This window comes from Magallana gigas, chromosome 1 (assembly GCF_963853765.1).
Source record: "Magallana gigas chromosome 1, xbMagGiga1.1, whole genome shotgun sequence".
NCBI lineage: Eukaryota > Metazoa > Mollusca > Bivalvia > Ostreida > Ostreidae > Magallana > Magallana gigas.
Genome location: NC_088853.1, coordinates 27,481,122 through 27,492,268, shown reverse-complemented (window position 1 = coordinate 27,492,268; position 11,147 = coordinate 27,481,122). Strand labels below are relative to the sequence as shown.

Below are 11,147 nucleotides of genomic sequence, written 5' to 3'. Positions count from 1 at the left end.
TACAAATAAATAATATTTATTAGGTTTTCTGTTTATTATGCACACAATCAACGAGACCCTCTCTCTATAAATATTCCTTTTTTAAGTTGAATATTATAGTTGATGATTAAGAAAGACGACCTCGTCATTGTAAAAATTTGCGATGTCTTTCCAGAAACTGGCGTCTCAATTCCTCCGTTTCTAGATTTACGTATATTATTCTGAGCACATGGCCAGGATCCAATCTTTCTATTTCTGGTGGCAGTGTTGTGTGGTCGTAGGGACTTCTTTTGTTATTGACTCCACGCTCTACGTTCCCATTTAGCTCATTTGTTCGTTGAAAGAGGCCATGGTCTGGAAATTTTGCAATTTCCTCTTTTGACAAACGGATGCTCCATTCTTTTTCGCAGACACAACCATTGGGTTTTCGTGGGCATACACAGAACTGTAAACTGGATCCGTCGTCGTCGTCATTGGGTGGTTCTAGATGTTTGGGATTCCTAACAAAGACAAAACAACGGTCCAAAACAAAGTGGCACGAAATAAAAAATCATTTACACAACAAACAGACATTAATTTCTACTTAAAATGCGGGGGGGGGGGGGGGGTTAACTAAAAAACCTGAACAAATGAAAAGTCTACAATAAAAAAGAAGAAAAAAGAAAATTTCATTTTAGAACACAGTATATCCGGGGGGTTTTTTCGCGTGTCACAAAATTTTGCGAAAATGGGGAAAAATATTTAGAAAATATTACAGAATATAATTTCTGCGTGTTAAACAACTTGCAATTCAAAAGACATCGCGAAACAAGCGAAAATTAGATAATTGCGAAAATTACCGGATCTACGGTATTGTAGAATTTTTTTTCTTTAGTATATGGTGGCATGTTTTTAGTAAGATTCCAATCTTAATGTTCATTTGAGACAGTACAGCTGAAAAACATGTGTTATTTACCCATTGTATCGTTAGGAAAAATGAATTGACGCGTTGGTTGTGACAGTTGAAGTACAAAAATATCCCTTTCAAAAACCTAATTAAAGTAATTATGAGCTTCCGGAAATTAGAGGGTCGTACAAACCGGAATCATCTTATATCGTTTATTTGTACCACGTGGATTTTGATTGACATTATTTGACACTTGCTGAAAACTACAGGATCTTCTCCCCACTACAGTCATCATGGAATACGAGGTGATAAGGACTCTAAACAGAACACATCACCTTCTCCTTAGATAATAAATGGTATACAAATTTCAGTTCATTTTAATATAAGCAGACATAAATATGTCAAATAACCTTTCATGGAGCCCTACTTACAAAATGAATCTAGTTTGTATAGCAACTCTTGTGATAAAGTTTAAAAAAGAAGACGCAAAATACATACTTATATAATAATGATAATTCTGGTTATTTTAAAATTTTTGAACAATTATTACCTGAAGTAAAAAAGACACCAAACCTGTCCAGGAGAACCTTTGCAAGCCCTGCTGGTGTTTGATTTGTTGATACACATACGTAGTAGGAAAGAAAGCGAATCTCCATAACACGTTACGATGTCTTTGTTTAATTATTTATGGACCATCATTAATTCTTTATTAAAATGAAATATATCAATTAATTTAATTTTCCGAAAGCTTATATATGTATGAGTAGTACAAAAATACCGGACCCGATTGGATTTTTTCAAGTCTGGTTTATAATAGGATGCACCATATTGTCTCTTTATTTCATCATCTAGTCTTGCCACTTTAGTAAGTCATATGGAAATTATTTTATCTTTTCGATAAAAATTGTCATTAGATTTTAGCTGTAAATTAACCAGAACACGAAAAACATTTTTTAAATAGTCATGGCTTGTTTTAGACTTTTTAAAAAATTTATTGTTATACTTTATCTTTAAAAGAGTATCTAAGATATATTTTTTTTACTGTGTACTCACCGTTCCTGACTCCTTGGTTGGCCATCATCCTGCTTCAGGATGAGCGAGTCTTTGATGACGTCATCATATGTTGCCGCAACTGTAAATAAAAGCGTCAAAATTGCTGACTGCAACCCGAAGTTGACCATCTTCTACAGCTCTGTGAACGGAGTGAAATGTAACCGTGAGCGCGACTTTTATATACAGAACTTTCTATAACAAAACAAAAGGTGAGACCAGAAATTGTATTATAACAAAAGATGGCAAAGGGCGAGACAAGAAGAGACACAATGTCTTAATTAACGTCCCCTACGCAAAAAGGGATCAGGTGCGGATTGCAATCGAAAAACGCATGTTCTCTTGGTACATCAAAAACATAGAACAACTTTTGGTTTTGTTGGTTTCATTTCAGACCTAAAAGCATCGTTAATCATTCAAACTTGTCTATTTCTGGCTTTCGAGATTGTACGATTCACGAATAAACAACAGATTCTGATATCTCTAATTTTTATTTTATTCTAAAGGAATTATTAGAATGTGTTAACATAAATTAAGGTGGTCAAATTGTTTTGTCGCCGAAGGTGTCGTCACAATGTCTAGCGTACGACTTAATAATGGGTTCGACTAGTCAAGAATATTTTTCTTAAACAAAAATATAATTCGTCTGAACAGCTGCATATCGTCGAACTCATCACTGTTTTGGTCCTTTAGTTAATTAAAAAATACCCCTTCTTCTGCCATTTTATTTCATAGGCGCGCTCCTCGTCTTCATTTTAGTATTGAAACATTGCATCCATAAACTATTTTTATCGTAAAGGAATGAAATATTTGCATTACTCAGATTTGGATGGGGAGCGCCTATGGTCATTTTTTTGCATAAAAAAATTTAAGCATTCTTTTTCAGCTCTGTTGCATGTACTATTCTTATGAAAAACTGAATAAACGTTTTGAACTATAGTAGAACTGAGGGATGAATAACTGATCACCTATCCCCCCACCCAAACATAAAAAAAAGATCCGATTGATTTTAAATCATGAGACAGATTTTTTAACTTTTAAGAGGGCTTAATGGCCGTGACCATTTTCACAGAGTATTGATCTTTTTTAGTAGAAAAAAAATATAAAAATATAAGAAAATAATTTGAAAGTCAACATTTATGGGTTGCTCTTTAGTTAACGGTATTTCTTAAATTTTATATCAATTTGATGGTTAACATTTTGACCATCAAGCCTCTTTAACAGATGTTTCACTAACCGTATCTTGTTTAGATTAGAATGTAAAATGTTATAAACATTAAGGTAGAATAGCACACCTGGAAAAAGTCACTCGAGAATTAAAAGGAAATTTTTTGATAATGAAATATATAATGATATATAAACGGTATAAATGTCAAATAAGCGAACAATTTGCAGTTTGGGGACAAAATATGAATATCTAAAATGATTATTCAGTAAGTAACAACAAACGACCCCGCGGGGTTTGAACCCGGGATGTACGGATCACAAGTCCGACACTTAATCCACTCGCCTATGGAGTAAGTTACATGTTTCAATTATAAAATCCTATATCTAATAAAACGAAATGTCGTTTCGATCAGCGGTCAGCCATTTTGTGATGATGTGTTATTCCAACTTAAGTTGTATTGTTTATGAATATCTTTTTAAATTAAGGCATAAGGAATCATTCTTTGAGTATTATGAGGTGATCGAATACAGATAGGGGTGTTCAAATCAAATGAAGTCCGAACTTCTTTATGACAAATTTGATCACGACCAACCGCACTTGATCACATCATGAAATTCATATAATGACACATATAATTGTAGAGATTGTCTATTTTAAGTGCATAAAGGTCACACAAAAATTTATGCAGCTTCGTACATAGTAATTTCGTAATCACTCTATTCAGTGGGACCATTTTGCATAATTAAGAACACTATTTGAAGAAATAAATTTGCTTAATCAAAAATACTGACAACAAATCCTAATCAGGCTGAAATCGCATTTTAGGTTGAAAAAGGTCAAATTAAATTGGCCATTACTCAGAGGAATGAACATTGACCTCCCATTACCTTTGTATTTTTAAGTGTTTTGTCTACAGATTTCAATGATATACTTCTCAAAAAATTCTTCATACAAGAACATTAACGAGTTGGATACCTTAAACATAAAGATAAGATTTATATTCAGTTTTAGGATCTTAGACATCCAAAAGTGGTCAGATCTAATTCGAGTGATCATAGCTTTTTCGCAACCTTTTACTTTTATGCTGTTAAGTGCGAAGTAATAGCTTTTTTTTTAAATTTGCATTGCGTTTTTATTTAAAAGTAAAACTAACCTTCATGTGTTAATAAATATCATTATCTCGCGTTAGTTTTAAAATAACCTAACTCGACATCATCGGTTTTGGTATAGTAACCAACCAGCATGCATGAGACTTGAGCAATAATGTTTGACTATTTTTGATTTTCGAGGAGGCTGTGGCTTTTAACGAATTTCTGAAGAAAAAGTCAATAGAAACGAAGTCTATACATTTTTTTCTTTTCTAAATAGTTCTTCTACATTAACTTGTACCACAATACCTTACATTGAAAACACTTTTTATATCGTCCCTTGACAAAGCCGTTTTGTTGGCATGCTAATTTTTTTTTCCATTTGGTGACTTTTTATTCAAGAAAAGGAAATCATGTTGTCCACAACAAATTCCCACTTCCCCCTGAGAAATTAGGATTAGGGTGTACAGAAATTCAACTGTACATTGGAAGTAGTAAAACCTCATACAAGACTACCCTATCAAAACAATTCTATTTTCTAAAACATGATATCAACATAAGCAGTCTGGTGACTTGATTGATTTGAACATACTTTTTTGTATATATAACATACATATACAAATGATTATGACATAAGTTCTAACAACTTACGAGGCCCATTAAACATAAAGATAAGATTTATATTCAGTTTTAGGATCTTAGACATCCAAAAGTGGTCAGATCTAATTCGAGTGGTCATAGCTTTTTCACAACCTATTACTTTGATTCAGTTTAGTGCTAAGTTATAGCTTTTTTTAAAATTTGGATTGCGTTTTTATTCAAAAGTAACATTAACCGCCATGTGTTAATAAATATCATTATCTCGCGTTAGTTTTGAAATTACCTAACTTTAGACAACATCGGTTAAGGTATAGTAAACAACCAGCATGCATGAAACTTGAGCAATAATGTTTGAGTATATTTGATTTTCGAGGAGGCTGTGGCTTTTAACGAATTGCTGAAAAAAAAGTTAGTATAAACGAAGTCTATACCTCTTATTTCTTTTCTAAATAGTTCTTCTACATTAACTTGTACCACAATACCTTGCATTGAAAATAAGTTTTACATCATCCCTTGACAAAACCATTTTGTTGGGATGTTAAGTTTTTTCATTTGGTGACTTTTTATTCTAGAAAAGGAAATTATGTTGTCCACAACAAATTCCCACTACCCCCTGAGAAATTAGGATTAGGATGAACGGAAATTCAATTGTACAATGGAAGTAGTAAAACTTCATGCAAGACTACCATATCGAAACAATTTTATTCTCTAAAACATTATATCAACATATACAGTCTGAAGATTTGATTGATTTGAACATAGTTTAATGTATATACGAGGGCTGTCCAAAAAGTTCGTGGACAATCGCGTTTCCGTTATTTTAAACGGGTTGATATATGCATATTGTATACCAAAATATTTGTCATAAAATTTCAAATAAAACAAAAGTGGTTTTGAATGTTTTTCATAGAAATAAACTGAAATCGTACAGTGCTCTTATTTATATACATATGCATTATTATACACTATATTCAGATATTATAATACTTTCCTGATAAATGCGCCCTTATTTTGAATAAAATTACATGTGTCCACGAACTTTTTGGACAACCCTTGTATATATTACACACATATACAAATGATTATGACATAAGTTCTAACAACTTACGAGGGCCATTCTGAAACAGTTTGATACATAGCGTTTGAAGTTTAAATGTGCTTGTTAATGTGTGCTATTGTAACACAATTAAAACTAAAAACAAAAAAAAGTTAGATGCAAAAAAATAATGTTTTACCAGAGTGTTAAATATTTTAATCTAACGAGAACAAAATGTGAACTCCCAATGGGATTGCTGGTCAAACTGGACATTTACTTCCGTTTATCGTTTAAGGAATATTTATTAATACTGTGGAATCATTTAAATTCGTGGGGCCAATTTTCGTGGATTGTTGGGTTTTTGCTTATTCGTGGGGATGTAATTTCGTGGATGTGTTAGTTTTCAGTTTTAATAACTCTTTCAGAACGTGTTTTCGTGGAGGACGTAAATTCGTGGGGGAGGACTACCCACGATAACCACGAAAATTGGGCCACCACGAATTCTAATGTATCCACAGTAATTTGGAGAATAACCTAAAAACGAACTACGTAATATTCTTATATCTAATTATGCATGATATAAGTCTGTTCAACGTATACACATTTGGTTTGAAATGAATATTCTTTTGTTAGTATAAATATACTGATAAATCAACCTGCCTCTTTTGCAGTGAAAGCCCTGGCGTGTTATGTCGCCCGAGAAAACATGTAACATATGATGTATAACATTTTGAAAGATCACAATCGGCTAACGAACGCATTTATTTAACTTCCCAGTGTATTTCATTAACACGTGTTCATTTTTTTAAATAAAAAATCATATAAACGTTTAGCAAAAGGTCATTTAATCTGTTTTTCAAATTGTCTCAATGATTCTAAATAACGATGACGTTAATTTGCGTTACTGTTGTCGAAATGCATAACTGGACACAAAAATATGGCTCGTCTATCAAACAATGACAATTTCGTTAAAAAAAAAATGAACGATTTTAATTTTTGCTAAACTGTTTAGCGGCTAGCTTTTTAAGTTACGAAAAAAATAAAGTCATTAATATGCAGAATAATTGCATTAGAAGATGATATAACAGTTTCGGGAGGGCAATAGAAATACATGTATTTCCTATGAAAGGTAATATATTATAAAAAAAAAAAGTGCCTGTTTGGGAGGGTAAGAGTTGAAATTGACACCCCGAGAAAACCATTGTCAACCGACGCGAAGCACTATTTATTCTATTTTACTGAATGTCTTCAGTACATAGAAAATTTTGTGTTTTTATATAGAAATGACGTGAATTTTATGGCGAACCGTACGCGCATAATTTACACGCATGTAACAATTCGTTGTGTTGCCCGTTGCCAAGGGTGTTGCTAACGCTGAGGGTAATAGAACGGATTACCAACTGCGTCTAAACCAATCAGATTTCAGTATTTAACATGAAAGTATAATTAAATCTTTGTGATGTGTTTCAGCAGATTTGAAAGCAGGGAAATAAAATCATCTCCTGTTTGACATAACGAGAACACTTAATAAAAAATGTTATATAATTTGTTTTTGAATAGCACATCAAAGAACATTTGATATCTAAGAACAAATGAACAAGAAATCCACGAAAAATCGTTGGTTAACAAATATTTATTCATTACTGTACTCGGCTTCAATTTCGTGTTATAGCCAGAAAAAAGTGATACCGAATATTGAAAACAAACCTCTTTTACCTGTCTATAGACATTTCATGTACAATTATATTAGGTTTTGTAGACAATGTTTTAAAGGAAATAATATAATTTAGGTTTTGCTGTTGATTGTTTACTTACCTCTCTTAAATGTTTATTTTTATTATCGTCTTAGTAAAGCATTTCCCTGTATAGGAGGACCAAGTGAGTTGTTTTTGATTGGTTGATACAGGCACCAGTGAGCTTCCTACCCTGGACACAATAGACAATTACATGGCCAAGCTCCACAACCTGATCCTGGACTCCCCCCAGGACCATCAGGTCCTCATATCCATGGTCAGGGACGTGATTGGTCGGCTAAATATAGACCAGTAAGTCACATGACCTGTTCAAGTATATATAGTAGCTGGTTAATTTATTTTCTCTGTGGTCAGGGATTCAAATATAGACCAATGTCAGGGACATGATTAGTCAGCTGAATATAGACATACCGGTATATACATAAGTCACATGATCTCTTCAAGTAAAGAAGTTACTGGTAGATTATCTGTAGTTAGGGACATCATTGGTAGGTTTGATGTGGACTAGCAAGTCACATGACATGCTCAAATACTGGTATATAGTAGCTGATTATTTTAATTTCTCTGTGTTCAGAAATTCAAATGTTAAGTGAGTCACATGACCCTGACCTATTCAAGAAGATGTAGTTAGGAGGGCTGAATGATGATGGCCATTTTTATACTGTATTGATCTCCTTCAGAAGAAATTTAAAGTTCTATATAAAGAAACGGAGAAAAAAAACCTCAAATTTAAAATCTAAATTTTATGGATTTTTTCTTGACGAATGCCCATACATGATCGGACAAGCTACTGAAAAATTAAAATATCAATAAATCTGATATATTTTTTAAAAATAATTTAAAACAATATACATTTAACGTATTATTGATTTTTAACCTATAAACATGTTCAATACTTGAAATATGTTGACTCAAACAGGCGCATACATAACAAAACCTGCAAATACTGTCATTTTTTAAAACTTCAAGGCATTTTCATTCATAGAGTGGGTTTGTGCTCCATATTTTTCTCATAGTCCAAATAAGGTTTGTTGGAAAACAAACTGATTTCAATCAATAAAAAACGTGGAGAGATGACCCACTATACATTTAAAATATCATTTTGTATCCCAACAATTGAACGTATTGAAAAAATAATACAAGTCCTTAAACTCGTGGTCAAAGTCACACATAATATTTAAACAGCTTACTTTGTTATGTCTGAAATGGCTCAGTGGTTAGAGTACCCGACATAAGCTAACTCTAAATATATAGGGTTTTTATGTTAAGGGTTTGATACCGCAAAAATTTCTGGCAATATTTTTTTTCTTATCTTTTGTTAAATTTATTGTTATAAACTGAATATAGTTAAAAATTGTGCATTTGCAAACTTGTACTATAATATATTTGAATAGATTTAATTTGGAAAAAATAAATTCAAAATTGTATTTCACTACTAAACCGAATGAACATTTGCGCCATCTTATTCCCCCATCTTCTTAACAGATACTTAATTAACATCAGTTGTTCAAGTGTAATCTGATAGCCCTTTATTATGCAATGTAGGAACAAAATGAAGGCCACTTTTTTCATTCTCTAAGGCTTCATTGACAAAGAGATGTTTTGAATATACTTTTTAGGTCATAACTTTCATTTTCTAAGATCATAAATATTGTTCTATAAACTGTTATGTTTTCATAATCAAGGGGAGTTTGTTTGGTTTTGTCATATATTTACAGTAGAGTAATAAGTTGTGTTTGCATTGTTTTTAGGGATAAGATGTGAGGGGAGAGATGCCCAGACCTATTCTAAGTGTTGTCGCTGAAAACAACTTAACTGTTATATATGTTGTATTTGATCTATGTGCTTAATAAAACATGAAACAACAGATGAGTGCAGTTTTTTAGTGTAATACTGTAAACCAATTTTTATTCGCTGCGACTTTATTTGGCGATTAACTGCCGATTAACTGGCTCGTGACGACTACCGGTAATGTTCGCGACCAAGCCTTATCCAGACCTGTATTGTTATAAAAACTATAGACTAAGGGTTGGTTTGCGGCTAGAAACATTCACGACGATAAGGCTCTCATTAACCTCGCGAAAATTTCTCACACGTGAATAAAAGTTGGTTTACAGTAATGTCCACTCCTCAGCAATGTTCATTTTAAGTATATTGGAATAGTTTTTGTACATGGTGTGTGGATTTTGTTATCATAATAGAGATTCGCTTAATTTTAGATGTTTATAATATCATGGGTATACTAGTACTATAATTGTTGGACAATGGTGAAATGGTATCACAGGTAACAGCAATGCATGTGATACATGCTTAAGAGTGTAACTTGAACCTCTTATTTGCCATCCAAAACTCTTTTTCTAGTTTTTGAGGCTTTTTATTTTTCATTAAAACTCACCTTGGCCAATATGCTATAAAGCCTGTACATCAGAGTAAACATCTTTTGATTTTAATTTACATTTGACAGTGTTTAAGAATAAACAATATCTTGAGATTGTTTAGGATGGTAAAAATTTTAAGGTTATAAGACTGGGAATTTAGGGCCCTCAGGGCGCCTCTATTTGTTGAGGTAATTATAACCAATGTAATGTTAATGGAGTAATTTTGTTTAAATCGCTTAGCCAGTCTCTAAATCTTACTGAATGTTGGCAAAATCGACGACCTTACAGTATAGTGCGTGTTCGAACTGCTTTCTGATAAAATCGCAAGTCCCCGGTATGATTCTGCAAAGCAGGTTAGGAAATGATTCATTGGACGATGCAGTTACCCCTGTCTCCTTCTAAGTGATGTTCGTGCCGTGTTCAAATCTGTACCGTAAAACGTTCAGAAGACTAAGGAAACATCAACGCTTGCTTCTGCACATTTCCAATTTTGGTCATATCGTTCCCTTCCTTTACGCGTGCGCATTGCTATTGATCGTTATTTAAGAAACGCAAATCCGCTGTTGTGTTTGTTGATTCTTTTATTTCCCCTTCGCGATAAAGGATTGCAAAGCTAACAAAATATTGTTCGTAAATGTAATACTAGTATTCTGGGTATGGAGATGGGAATGGTTCTGAGAAAAGAACAGTAATGGCGTTACTTTATGAAGTAAGCATTGTTACATGTTTTTTCTCAAACTTTAGAATTTTTTTTAAAATTAAAGTTAACTTTATAAAGAGCGTGAAAGGCATTTAAGGTTACGAAATAACTTACAGAAATTATTATTGTTCTTACTAGAAGTACAGGTACAATAAGTTGGCAATCGCTACCATACATTATCTGAAGGATTGGGCAGCTATTACCGTTCGTTATTTTTGAATAACAGACAGAGGTTTAATTTTTTAAACTTTCTATTTTTACTCTAGGTGTTGAACATTGTAATTATTTAGCTCGCCTGAGCCGAAGGCTAAGTTGAGATTTGTCCGTTGTCTGTCGTCGGTGTTGTAAACTTTTCACGATTTCATCTTTTTCTCTAGAACTACTGGGCCAATTTTAACCAAAGTTGGCACGAACAATTACAGGGTTAAGGGGACTTAAGTTTGTTAAAATAAGGGTCTCATCCTCTTTTAAGGGGAGACAATCTACAATTATTGAGAATTTGTTCGTA

General features: G+C 32.9%; 2 long non-coding RNA genes across 2 annotated transcripts; one reads left to right on the top strand and one right to left on the bottom strand.

Annotated features, from left to right (window-relative positions):
* Positions 1-2,387, bottom strand: LOC105346817 (uncharacterized). Its single transcript, XR_010707447.1, has 2 exons — positions 1,919-2,387; positions 1-479 (listed from the first exon to the last, which is right to left on the bottom strand). It is a non-coding gene; the product is annotated as an uncharacterized lncRNA (long non-coding RNA).
* A 4,676-nt stretch (positions 2,388-7,063) lies between these two features.
* Positions 7,064-9,428, top strand: LOC136269870 (uncharacterized). Its single transcript, XR_010707439.1, has 2 exons — positions 7,064-7,852; positions 9,313-9,428. It is a non-coding gene; the product is annotated as an uncharacterized lncRNA (long non-coding RNA).
* The last annotated feature ends 1,719 nt before the right edge of the window (positions 9,429-11,147 follow it).